The sequence below is a fragment of the Nanorana parkeri genome, unplaced genomic scaffold (genome assembly GCF_000935625.1).
Source record: "Nanorana parkeri isolate BGI_ZX_2015 unplaced genomic scaffold, ASM93562v1 scaffold175, whole genome shotgun sequence".
Taxonomy (NCBI): Eukaryota; Metazoa; Chordata; class Amphibia; order Anura; family Dicroglossidae; genus Nanorana; species Nanorana parkeri.
In genome coordinates, this window is record NW_017306443.1 from 266,561 (window position 1) to 278,965 (window position 12,405).

General features: G+C 41.5%; 1 protein-coding gene across 1 annotated transcript in view; it reads right to left on the reverse strand.

Moving 5' to 3' along the window:
- Positions 1-12,405, reverse strand: part of CDKL5 (cyclin dependent kinase like 5) — a 275,410-nt gene that overhangs the window by 228,495 nt on the left and 34,510 nt on the right. The window lies entirely within an intron of this gene.

Here is a 12,405-nt window from a genome sequence, read left to right on the forward strand (position 1 = left end):
ATATATACACATCTTGTCTTTTAAATGTTTGGTTGCAGCAGACAACATGGCTGAATCCAAGTTTTTCTCAGCACCTTCACAGTGATTTATCCTTATAGAAAAACTTAGGACTGAAGATTGAGGATTGTGCTTCTCTCATCAACCTAATTTACATACAATGCAGAAGACAGGGTTGTAATTCTTTAACCCCTCTAGGCCCATCCCAACATTACAAAGAAGGATAAGTAGAAATTTAAACTCTTAAGAAGCCAAGAAACCCTAACCCAAGTAAAATTTATACTGGAAGAAGCACTTTTAAAAATATTTTTATAGCTTATGCAATGTGAATGGGACAATTATAAATTAACTGTTATCCCAATTTGGCTGCAAAAGTGGAAATACACTTTTTGTATATAGATAGCTGTCTAGTGCTTGTTGTTTTTGCCCTAAACAACAAGCACTAGACAAATGATGGCAAGATGGTCCAAAACAAAGGTGAACTTAAAGGAGAACTATGAGATGAGTGATTTCCACTCACCTCATAGTTCTAGCCGACCTGTGACAATGAGACTGTCACAGGTCTGCTCAGTAGATCGGGAGGTGAGCGAACACATACCAGGTTCGCTCACCTCTCGATCCTGTCACCGCTCTCTGCCGTGACAGGGGGAGGGGCTGGATTCCCCTCTCCCCGCTCCGATCTGCCAGCGCTGACTGGCGGAACGGACGGGGGAGGGGGCGGGTACAGCTGGCTCTGCCTCTAGATAGGCAGAGCCAGCTGTCATCTACGTCGGGATCCGCTCCGGCTGCCGCGTCTCAGTATACTGAGCTTAGGGTAACGGGAGGACGCTAGTTTGTGTCCTCCCGTTACCCTAAGGAGAACTATGGGGAAAAACACTGACCCCATAGTTCTCCTTTAATTCAATAGGTTCTCTTTTCACACACAATGGGGGGAATTTATCATAACAATTGCGAGTGTTTGAACTTGCACGGAATATATTTGCACCAGATTTATGATGCTAGTGTAATGTTGTTAATAAATAAGGTTTCATAGACTCCAGGAAAGAAGACTTGTAACTCCAGGCAAAATGCTTAACTGTCGCTTCTTGAAGAAGTGATCATGGGAACTTCTTAAGTTGTGATTGTTTTCTTAGGTGATGCTCCAGTTTTATACAGCCCAGAACAAGTGCAGATGAAAACACGTGCAAAAAAGGTGCAAAAAACATGCAACTGAAAAAGAAGTGCAAGCTCTGAAGAAAACACGTGCAGTTGAAAAAGTAGTGTAAGCTCTGATGAAAACAGGTGCAAAGCACGTGCAGTTGGAAAAGTAGAGCAAGCTCTGATGAAAACAGGTGCAAAACACGTGCAGTTGGAAAAGTAGTATAAGCTCAGGTGAAAACAGGGGCACATGTTGAAAGACAGATTTGCATATTTTAAAAAATTATCTAAGAGGCTAAAACTGAAGCAAGTGCTTTGATAAATCCCCCCCAATGTATTTATATGACAATGTTTTTAGTATAGGTCATTGGATAAAAGCACAAATATAAGCAAGGCAGTGGAAATACCTACCCTTACCATTCATTTTCAAGCAGAATGCTGGACAAAGGTTAGATCTTTTTTCTATTTTAGCTAATCTTTTAATAATATTACCAGATTCACGGATAGATAAAAGTCACACCAAATTTCTTCTGCTTAGGCTTAGAAACCTGTTGTAAGAGCATTAGAAACGCCGACATCCAATTGTAAACTGAAAAGAGCGAGCAAGCACACTAATCTCCAAACTGTGGCTGCAATAAATCTAATGATCACTCAACAAGTACTACATTATGAAGTTGGAGCCCTGCCCAACCACACACCAGTGAGTAAATGAAATAATAAATGACGACTGACCTATTAACATCCTAAATCAACAGAAACAAACACTGAACGAGCCTTTAATTTAAGATATATTGTGTGAGTGTGGAATTAAAGGTACTTAATCCTCAGGATTTGTCTTTGCTTAATTGTGCCTGACACTGAAGAAAGCTTGTAGAGCGTAATTCATGAAATTCCATCACCCAGGTCAACCATGGGGATGGGGTATTGCTATATATGTATATATTCCTACTCTCTAATGTTTTATGAAAAGTGGACCTTGATCTTACTCGCACTGAGGCATGGGATACATGGGTAGTTTAACCCTGCTATTGAGAGATAAAAAGCTGAACTCAAGGCAGTTAACAAAAATAACCAAATGTATTCTTAAAAAATGTGAAGCCCCCATTATTCTTTTGAATATAAATGTATTTTTCTGTTGTCTAGATAGCAAGTCCAACTGAACTTTTCATTTTTATCAGCTTAATACAGGTCGGGTAGATCAAAACCGATCAAAATGGTGTTTGTTTTCCTTAGAAAGTATTCACAGCCTGTGTAGAAAAGTCAGTACCCTGCCAGCACCTACAGAGTGGGATCCTTGCTCTTGTGTGAAAGCAGTAGTCTCTGTGCAGAGGACGGACATGCACCCTGCTGAGGCAGAGCTATAGCTATGAAATCAGCAAAGCGTTAGCTCCCTGCTGATTGGAAAGAGCTAGCTTTGCAGTGGGCGTGTTGGATCCCTGCAAAGAGACTACTGCTTCCACACAGAGAGCAAGGGTCCCACTCTACAGCATGCTTGCAGTGGATAGGAATTTCTACTCATGCTAGAGCTGTTTGGAAAACAAAATTAAAGTGGTATTAAAGTCTCCATTTTTTTTTTACATATATCTACTGCTAGCTAGCAGTAGATATATGCCCCAACATTTAAAAAAATAAAAAAGTGGCCAAATATGTAATAATTTACGTGTGTCTGTGCCGCTCGCTCCCGGCTGCAGAACACAGCTTCCTGAAAGGCCGTGCAGGATAATGTGTGCTGACGCACTTGATATCACTGGAGGGGAGAAGAGGAGTGACACAGTGTAAGTGAATGAACGCACGCCGGGAGCATGCATGTAGGACAGACTCTATAAGACACAGGAAGAAATAGGAGTCATCGCTGGATCAGAGAGCGCACCAGCGTGTAGGAGACTGCTGAAAACGACTGGAGGGTAGAAGATGTTCGCAGCAAGAGGCATCACATAAGGGGAGTACTTACAGCAGAATTAGGAGAGACAAAATGAGCCTTTAATGTCACTTTAACTGCAAGACATTGAACATCTATTTGTTTTGATGCAAACAGTATTTAGCTAATTTAAACTGAAAGTTCAAGTGGGGCTTTAAAGTAGATATCAACTCTAACTTGATTACATTTAGTATGATAAACTACTGTATATCATACACAACTGCCAGCGTTTTTTATCTTTCCAATATCATACAATTTTCACCATTTTGTCATCTCAGTGTTGCTGATCTTCTCCAGCCTTTGTCATCTACTTTCTGCCTACATAAGCACTTGCTCCGGCATCAGATGCAAATCATTGCTCTGGACTGGCTTCCTCATAGTGACATTGATGGTCCATGTCTGAGCATATATGTTGGCTCTGGTGCTTGTATTCTCCACCAGGGGCGCATGTGACAATATGATAATGCATACAGTTGGCAGAAAGTTGTTACTAAGGATGCACCGATATCGATACTAGTACTAGTATTCGCCCAAAGGCTCTGATACTTACCCCCCGACACCAGAACTTCCAGTCAGAGGAAGTTTTTCTCTGACCGGCAGTGCCGCGAGAGAACATAGAGCTGGTTTTCCGGGCAATCAGGAAGTCGGGTGGTGGGCAATGACTCCATGCTACCGGAAGTACTGGTATCGGTACTCAGTATCGGCGAGTACCGAAAGATAAATATCGTACGTATGTGTTAGTATCCACTTTTTTAAAGTGCATTTCCTAATACTACTAATGCTGTGAACAAGACTAAAAGGGTTATTCACAAAGCTGCCGAAGGCAGCCGAGTGAATAACCGACCTGAAGTGAAGTGAGCCGAACGCTGTTCGGCTATTCATTTCAGGCTTGTACGGCTGATTTCAGCTGTACAACGGCTGAAATCAGCCGTACATCGGCTTGCTTCGGTTCAGCCAAGCATGCTCAGCGTGTTCGGCTGAGCCGAAGTGCAGAAGGAGTTCGACTCAGCCGATCCAACCTCTAGAACGGCTAAGCCGAACCTCCGGCAGGCTACTCGCTGCCGTTCGGCCTATTCTCATAGGGGCCGAACGTCAGTGAGTGACTAGCATTCGGCTCGGCCGAGTTGTCATTGTAATGACAGTTCAGCGTCCCCTGGTTACCTGGTAACCAGGGGATGCTGAACTGTCAATGCAACTGACCGGAGCCAGCCATAAGATCACGGCTCCGCCCAGCTGTCAGTTACGAGGCTTTCGGGCGGCCAATGGCAGGCCACTCGGCCCGCTTCGGGTTTCACCTCGGCTATGTGGCATGTGCCACATACCTCTCGGCTAACTTCGGGAGCTGTGCGGGCTATAATGAGCAGCCCGTACAGCAGCCCTTTAGTTTTACTGAACCGAAGGGCTCAGGCGGCCGAAGCTAGCCGAAGGATCAGCCAGAGCTATGGCTGATCCTTCAGCTAGCTGTGTGAATAACCCTATAAGTCTTGGTCAAAATGTGTAACCCGTTACAGGTGAAAGTGCAGTTATCCTTTACACAGGCATGTATTTCAACCATGTGTTTTGGTGTTTGCTTGTATCAGTTGCCTCTTCCATTTTTACCATAATAACCACCTTCATGACTTGTGACAACAGAAGTGAAGCCTAGGCAAAAAGGCATCCCAATTCATATATGCCTAGGGCAATGTCGTGTGTAAATACAGCTATGGTCCTGAAGGTTACTTGCACAAAAACTTTCACACATAATTTCAGAGATTTTGAAAAGTTAATATGAGTTTAGCACACATCTTATACTCATTTGTACAATCCATACTTTATTGAGCTGCATGGGGTTGTCCTTTAACAAAACATATATAGAAGGAGATAGGGGAATTGTGCAAAGAGGCAAGAAAGTCATTAGGTGAACAGAGAACTCTGCAAAAAAAGTATTTATTAATATCTTTGCTACGATAAAGAAATAAAAGTACTTTATTATAAATCCATCAGAATCAAGTGAAAAATAGGCAATAGAAAGCTTTAGATGAATGTAGATCTTTGCATAGCACTTAACGATTTAAAGAAGTACTGACAGAAGGTTTTCTGTAAGTCTTTATAATAAATTATCGAATACATCAGTCGAATCTTTTCAGAATAATACCGTATATACTCGAGTATAAGCCGAGATTTTCAGCCCATTTTTTTGGGAAATGTGAATGTACAGGACATTTTGACCTCACCTAATTTAAACATTTGAATAATTTACTTGTCAGTATAATGTTCTTCCTGTGCAATCTTGAAGACCTTCCTATCAATCACCTTGAACAGATGCTACTTTTATTCAAAGCTTCAAAATTAGATTGACACTGATAGTTGATAGTTTGAAGCATCCATCAGACGCTCTAGGACAGCAGTTCTCAAATTATTTTTACTAAGTACTGACACTCCTGGCTCACTCCATTTATAGAGGTCCTGCAGTGCCCTAGTGGGAACAGCTTTACGGAATCTAAACCTTACCATGAGTTCTACATGCAGTAGCAGCTAGCCTTGACAGAAAGATATGCGTCTTCCTATGAAAGACCTATAGAACATTGCTGCCTACAAAATATTACCTATTCAGAGCCACAAACTTCCATATACTGAATATCCTTGAGACACTATGGGCACATCTACAAACTGAGGATCTTACCTTTTCTTAGCAAAACTTTCAGTTGCAAAATTATTAAGTTTATATGCCTGAAGAATAGGACATCCTATTGTACCCATTGCAGTAAGATGACCATAAGAAAGTATGGCTTCAGTGTTGACAGGAGAGAATCATATGTATGAAAAATTGACTACTTCAAGCTAGGGATGCACCGATACCGTTTTTTTGGTATTGAGTACCGATATTTTTTTCGGTACTCGCTACTCGATACTGAATACCGGAAGTCCCGTTAAGGAAGCCAGGCGGCGTGTAATGACTCGGCCCCTGGCTTCCTGATTAGCCGGAAAGCCGACTCTATGCTCGCTCGTCACCAGATGGGCAATCAGGAAGCAGGGGGGAGGCAGCTAATGACTGGCCGCCCGGGCTTCCTGATTGGCCAGCTTCCCTCACCAAGTGACGAGGTGTTACGTCTACTGTAAACGGTCGCACTGGAGCGCAACTGCGGGAGGGAGTGATGGCGTGTAAGGGATTTTGGCTTCTCAGGCGTGAGTCTCAGGCGTCACTCCCAGTCTTAAGGGGGAGTTTGAGACTCTTGCATCATAGCCAAATAATTTTAAACAGGAATTTCATCAATGGGCAATCATGTGCGAGCTCATCTTTCAACGCCTCGGAGAGGCCTAAGCGGAACTGATTTCGGAGGCTGATGTTATTCCACTCCGTTTCTCTGGCCCATCTCTTAAATTCGGCTATATAATCCTCAACCGGTCTTCTACCTTGCTTGAGGCCCATGAGTCATTACTCGCCCCCAGCTTCCTGATTGGCCGGGAAGCCAGCTCCTGGTGACGGGGGAGCATGGAGCCAGCTTCCTGGCCAATCAGGAAGCCGGGCATCGCGTACTGACTCGCCGCCTGGCTTCCTGATACCGGAAGTTCCAGTATCGGGATAAGCATTGGGAGCATTTGGGCAAGTATAAGTACTCGCCAAATACTCGGTATCGGCACCGATACTACTATCGGTATCAGTGGATCCCTACTTCAAGCATTCTGGTCCAAATTGCAATATTGCCTGTCTTTGGTAAACCTAAACAAGCTATATATCTTCAATTGTAAGAAGAGCGGCCTTTGCTATAAATGTCTGGGCCCTTTGATACTTGATTTATGTGTATAAAAATTTAGCAAGCATTGGACGAAATTCAATCTCAATGTAGCCTTATCCCCTTGACAGAAGTTGATCATTACATAGACTTTTGCTGAAAGTACATGACGGAATATTATTGGTCAAACAGTGATGACAGCCAAATTAGCATCAAACACTATTTAGGTATTCTAAAAGCAGCCGGCACCGCAGTTAGAATACAATGTACACAGCAGGAGATTTGTACATCCACGCTGTTAGCATGGATGGAGGACTCTGTCCTATGTATAACTGTGTGTACCAAGCTTAATTCTCTCCATAGAACAAGATGCATGCAATTCCTAAATGCTCCACATATATCTGCGAAAAAATGTATTCAATGAAGGATCAAAAAATTCCCTTATTGTTCATATTACCCTTCAGTTTAGCATCTACAAGCTAAAGCATGTGGGAACTAGGCCTAACAAATGAAAATTAATACAATGAAAAGGCTACTAGTACTAGTAATTACACTATAGTTTACTACTTTGTTGCCAGGTCACATGACCAGTACTGGGGAACCTCGGGGATAGAAATTTGGCAAAGTCACTCAGTCATTGGCTCTGTCTGGACACCATCTTAATGTCAGCAACCCAACAGGAGTGACCACGTGACCAATTAGGAGGCACTGGTCATTGGAGGGCTGCACAATCACCTTTTTTTTTTACAGAAAAACAATACATTTCTGGGTTATTTCATTATCTTTTCATGCTATTATGCTAAATGCAAAATACAAGTGTGTTTATGTTTCACTATAGGTCAGTTGTAATAGACCCAGATTAACACATACGGTAATGGCCTTTGTGCTTCATCAGCACGTGTCCACCCATGATGTTTTAAGAAAAACAAGCCCCGAAATATTGAACGTGTTGGAGAAAACACGGCCCCTTTGTTTTAATCATCTGTAATTCATGTCACAGGAAATCCTCTAATTTAACATTTTCCTCCTACTACACTGACATAAGTGCATTGTTGGAACATTTACTATTCTTGCAATGACTGCCACATTTTAACTCCTTCAGACATAAAGTTAAGAAACACTTTAATATTCGGACAAAAAAATAATCTTTGTGATAAGAAATAAAAAGATATCTAATCTATTGCCCAAAGATTAAACCATGTACAGTAGCTTGTGGTCATATATCCTGGATTTCAAATGGATTTTTATAGTGAAGCAAAAGATAATTAAAGCCGAACGACCAAAAGTTATATAAAAAAGGCAACCCTCTCTAACCCATGTTGCCCACTGGTAGCTAGGAATTAAGACAGCAATGCAGAGACTGTTAAAATTATGTTTATGCCTATGCATAAATTGGCTGTCACCAATTTGTCTGCTTGCACCTGAAGCACAAATTTCAAATGGCTATTGCAAATGGTTTGTAAACCTATTATACTTAAATTATAATGAATGTGCTGCGTTTCATCTAGAACAATACATAAACAAATCTCTATAATAAATATGTGCTTAAATAATACATGCAATCAAAATAGTGTTCACAATCTTCTTGTAAATAATAGTCCTCTGGAAAGTTCAATCATATATTCTGTGTTCAAATATACACAAATGTGGAATCACACGTATATAGTGCTCAAGATTTATCCCAAGTGCACCACACTCTTTATCCTTCCACTGTGACAGTTCTTTGTACAAAGTCCATACGTCAACTCCAATTATCACCCAGGTGCTCACCCTCTCAGTGGGCAGCTCACCTTATAAATAGACCTGAATAGGTCTAGAATCGCTTTAATGGGTCTCCAATCGATCTTATTCAAAGGCCATACATATGTCTCACATAGAATTATGCCAGGATATGTATAATCTCCTCTTTACCTGCCTGGGCTATAACTCTCTCATAGCCAGTTTCCCCCATTAAGTGGGGGATTTCTGCAGCTCCTTTCTATTGGTCCCTTGGTTGCTTTTTTGACTAAAGCCTTCCTTACCTAGCTGCTAAGTTGTAGTTTTAGATGTACGGCCCCCTCTGGGCAGAGTTGTATTGTTCCATATTTTTTCCATCTTATAATAAGGGATTTAACAGTGCTCCTGAGGATGTTTACAGTTTGCGGCATTTTTTAATAACCCAACCCCTGGTGTCTCTTCAAAATGTTATCCCTGACTTGTTCTGATAGCTCCTTGGTCTTCATGATGCTGTTTGTACATAGATCTCCTCTATGAAACTCTGGGGTTTTCTAGAAACAGGTCTATTTATTATGAGCTTATGTGACACTTGCACACTAACCGCACACTGGAGGATCTCACGCAACTAATTATGGGACTTCTGAAAGCAACTGGTTGCCCTAGTGCTTATTTAGTGGTTTGCCGGCAAAGTTGAATAGTTATAGGATCAAGATTTGTCATCTCTTTTGTAAATAATTTGGAGCTATGTATATTTTTTAGCTACAACATTATAGTAATTCTGTCTAGAACAGTGCCAAATTTGACTCCTTTTAATTCCAGGTTAAAACACTTCAAACTATTTAAAAAAAAAGTTCAAGTAAAAGGGTAAATTCTTATCCAAGGCACCGTATAAGTATGCACAAGTCCTGAGGGGAGGAAAGACAGGATGCCTGCTATTCAGATGTTATATGAAAAGCTTCCTCAGAGTCTGCAAATATGTACTTGCTCCTTGCCCATCCCTGAAGGCCTGATGACAATAGCTGCCAGCTGTATCTGATTTCCAGTGGTGGCCCCGGTCTATAGAGACTTGTCCCTAGAAATGACCCTGTTTTTGAACACTGGCCATACAGTAAAATCCTTAGGTCCTGGGCTGCTAAATGCATTTATGATAAGCTTTTAAAGAAAACAATGTTTTAAAAAGATAGAAATTGGTGTGACTGGAACAGATTGTAATTTAATACAGTACAATATGATAGAGACAGATTTTAAAGTGTGTTCCCACTTCTGTAGCCAAATTTGGATAAAACTTACTTTATATTTGTTACATGTTCTCATTCACATAGCGAAAGCTAAAAAAAAATGCTTCTTGCAGTTTAAATTGCTTTTACTTGGGTTGGGGTTTCTTGGCTTCTTAAAGGTTAACATTTCTACTTGCTTCTCCTTCTTTGTAATGTTAGGAGGGGTGGTGAGGGGCTTCTTCATTGTATGGTAGTGAAGAGAAACACAATCCTCAAATTTCAGTCCTAAGGGCTTGTTTACAACATGTCCAGACCAGATTCGTACCAAAACAGTTTTTGTCTGCACCTGAAATGCAACCCAATGTATCCTTGTGGTATTTCTGGGCTCTGTTCACACCAGTGAGATGCATCAAAAGCACGGCAAAGTCTTTCTATAAGAACAGGTCACTGTGAAGGTGCTGAGAAAAACCTGGATTCTGCAATATTGCCTGCTGCATCTAAAAGGTAAGAAATATTCTCTAAAACAAAATATTTTTCTGTATGCTGTGTTAATAGGAACACATAAAAAAACATATAGGGGTGTTTTCTCAAATTTTACGTCAAAAAGGGAAATATACTTTAAGCCAGGAACATTTACATTTAGTGATATTAAAGTAAAACATGTGTTTAAGCTATTTCAAATGCTGATGAAAGCACTTACAATGAATGCTGCTACTAAATGGTTAAAAGTGTTAGTTTCCTGCAGAATGAGCTAGTTTCCTGAGCACTGGCCCTGATATCCTGTTTTAAGGTGGCTCCCTTCCCTTGCAGAGTCCTATGAAGCCATCCTTGTGTGTGCTAGTAAACTGTGTGTGTCTCTACAAGCACTCTGGTAGAGCAAGGCAGGAGGATGACATCACCCCCACCCAGGCGCCACGGGAGGAACCTGGAGAAAGGTATATTATCTTTTGCCCCCATGGTTTTTTTTTGTACTTTCATTCAGCATTTTTAAGAAAGAAAAATAGAAAAGAAAATCAGATAGAAGGTCCATCAGATGGCCGGTATCACTGCTAGTTCTTTTATAGTCCAGTATATCCATAACCAGTTCCTAGTAAGATCCCCCCTCTCCTCTTGTAACACGCCCAACCCTGTCATAGGTATCGAAGGGTACCCAAGTTAGGGTGCTGGTTTAATATCCAGGGCTCCCAAATATTGAAACATTTAGTATGAGTATCAGCTAGAATGCATATTAACTGTTCATTTAGCATAATTTTGTCCAATCTTTGGGTGAATTCCCGGTAAAGGATAAATAGTTTTTTCCAGTTCCCGGCTAAGTTCAATTCGGCTATAGGAATATTTGATGTGCCAGGGAACCCTTGCATTTAGTTGAACCATGCACCGTTGTTTGTAACAAAACCTGTGATGGCTCTTAAGGGATTTGCATGCGGGTTAGCAATTGCTAGATCTTAGTCCAAAAGTGGGAAGTAAATGGACAAGACCACCAAGTGTGCAACATGTCTCTAGGAAAAGAGCACCCACAGAAGCACTTATCAGACTAGGTTGGGAATAGTTTTGCTAAACGGGCGGGGACTAAGTCCAATCTGAACAGGACTTTATAAGTCACTTCCAAGTTTGTTACATTAAAGGAGAACTATGAGGTGAGTGAAAATCACTCATCCTCATAGTTCGAGCCGACGTGTCACACGTCGGCTCAATAGATCGGGAAGTGAACGAACACATACCGTCGCTCGCTCACTTCTCGATCATCTCCCTGAAGAGAGCGGTGACTGTCAGTCACCAGCCGTGACTGTTAGTCACTGTCAGTCCAGCGCTGACTGGAGGAATGGAGGGGCAGGTACAGCTGGCTCTGACTCTAGATAGGCAAAGCCAGCTGTCACTCACGCAGCTGGGTGGATCTCGATAGTAATGTCGGGATCCGTCCCGGCTGCGGCGCTCTCAGTAGACCTTGAGCTGTAGCTCGCGATATACTGAGCTTTGGAAAAAGTTTAAAGCCCATTCCGTGTGCACCTTGCTGTAAAGCTGGTGACGAATTGATGAGTGTGTTTGTCATGTGTTTTGCTATACTGAGCTTTGGGTCACGGGAGGATGCTAGTGTAAGTCCTCCCGTGACCCTAAAGAGAACTATGGGGAAAAACATTTACCCCATAGTTCTCTTTTAAGTGAGCATTTAGAGATATTTTCCCACACCTCCTTCCAGCTGTCATCAGACCAGCGTAAGTTAAGATCCACTGCCCATTTATTAGGGTAAGAATGTAGGCTAAGGATCATCAGAGCATTCATCCTAGAGTATAGGATTGACAACAATTTGGGCCCACCCAGAGAATAAAGGCAGATGTGCTCAAAACAGCAGAGTTCAGTTTTAAAAGATGTATATAGTTTATATGTTAAAGGCGCTAGGTTGTGATAAAGGTTGTTGGAAATGTGAACAGAGTTGGAGGTGAATGGAGTTTCTTTTTCATTCGCTCTTTTGCATTATCTATATTGTAGCTGTCAGATGTGAGACACCTCCTGATATTCCATGCCACAATGTACAATTAGCTTTCAAAATTAACATTGCTTCTGGAGTAATGAAATGCTAAACTCCTTTCATATTATCATGTAAAATCACTAGTGATTACTGAATGAGCTGTAGTGCTGAAAAACATTCAGAAGTGGAACTGTTACCCCCAGTAACCATTCTTGGTTTTAGTTGCAAGGCTAAACATAA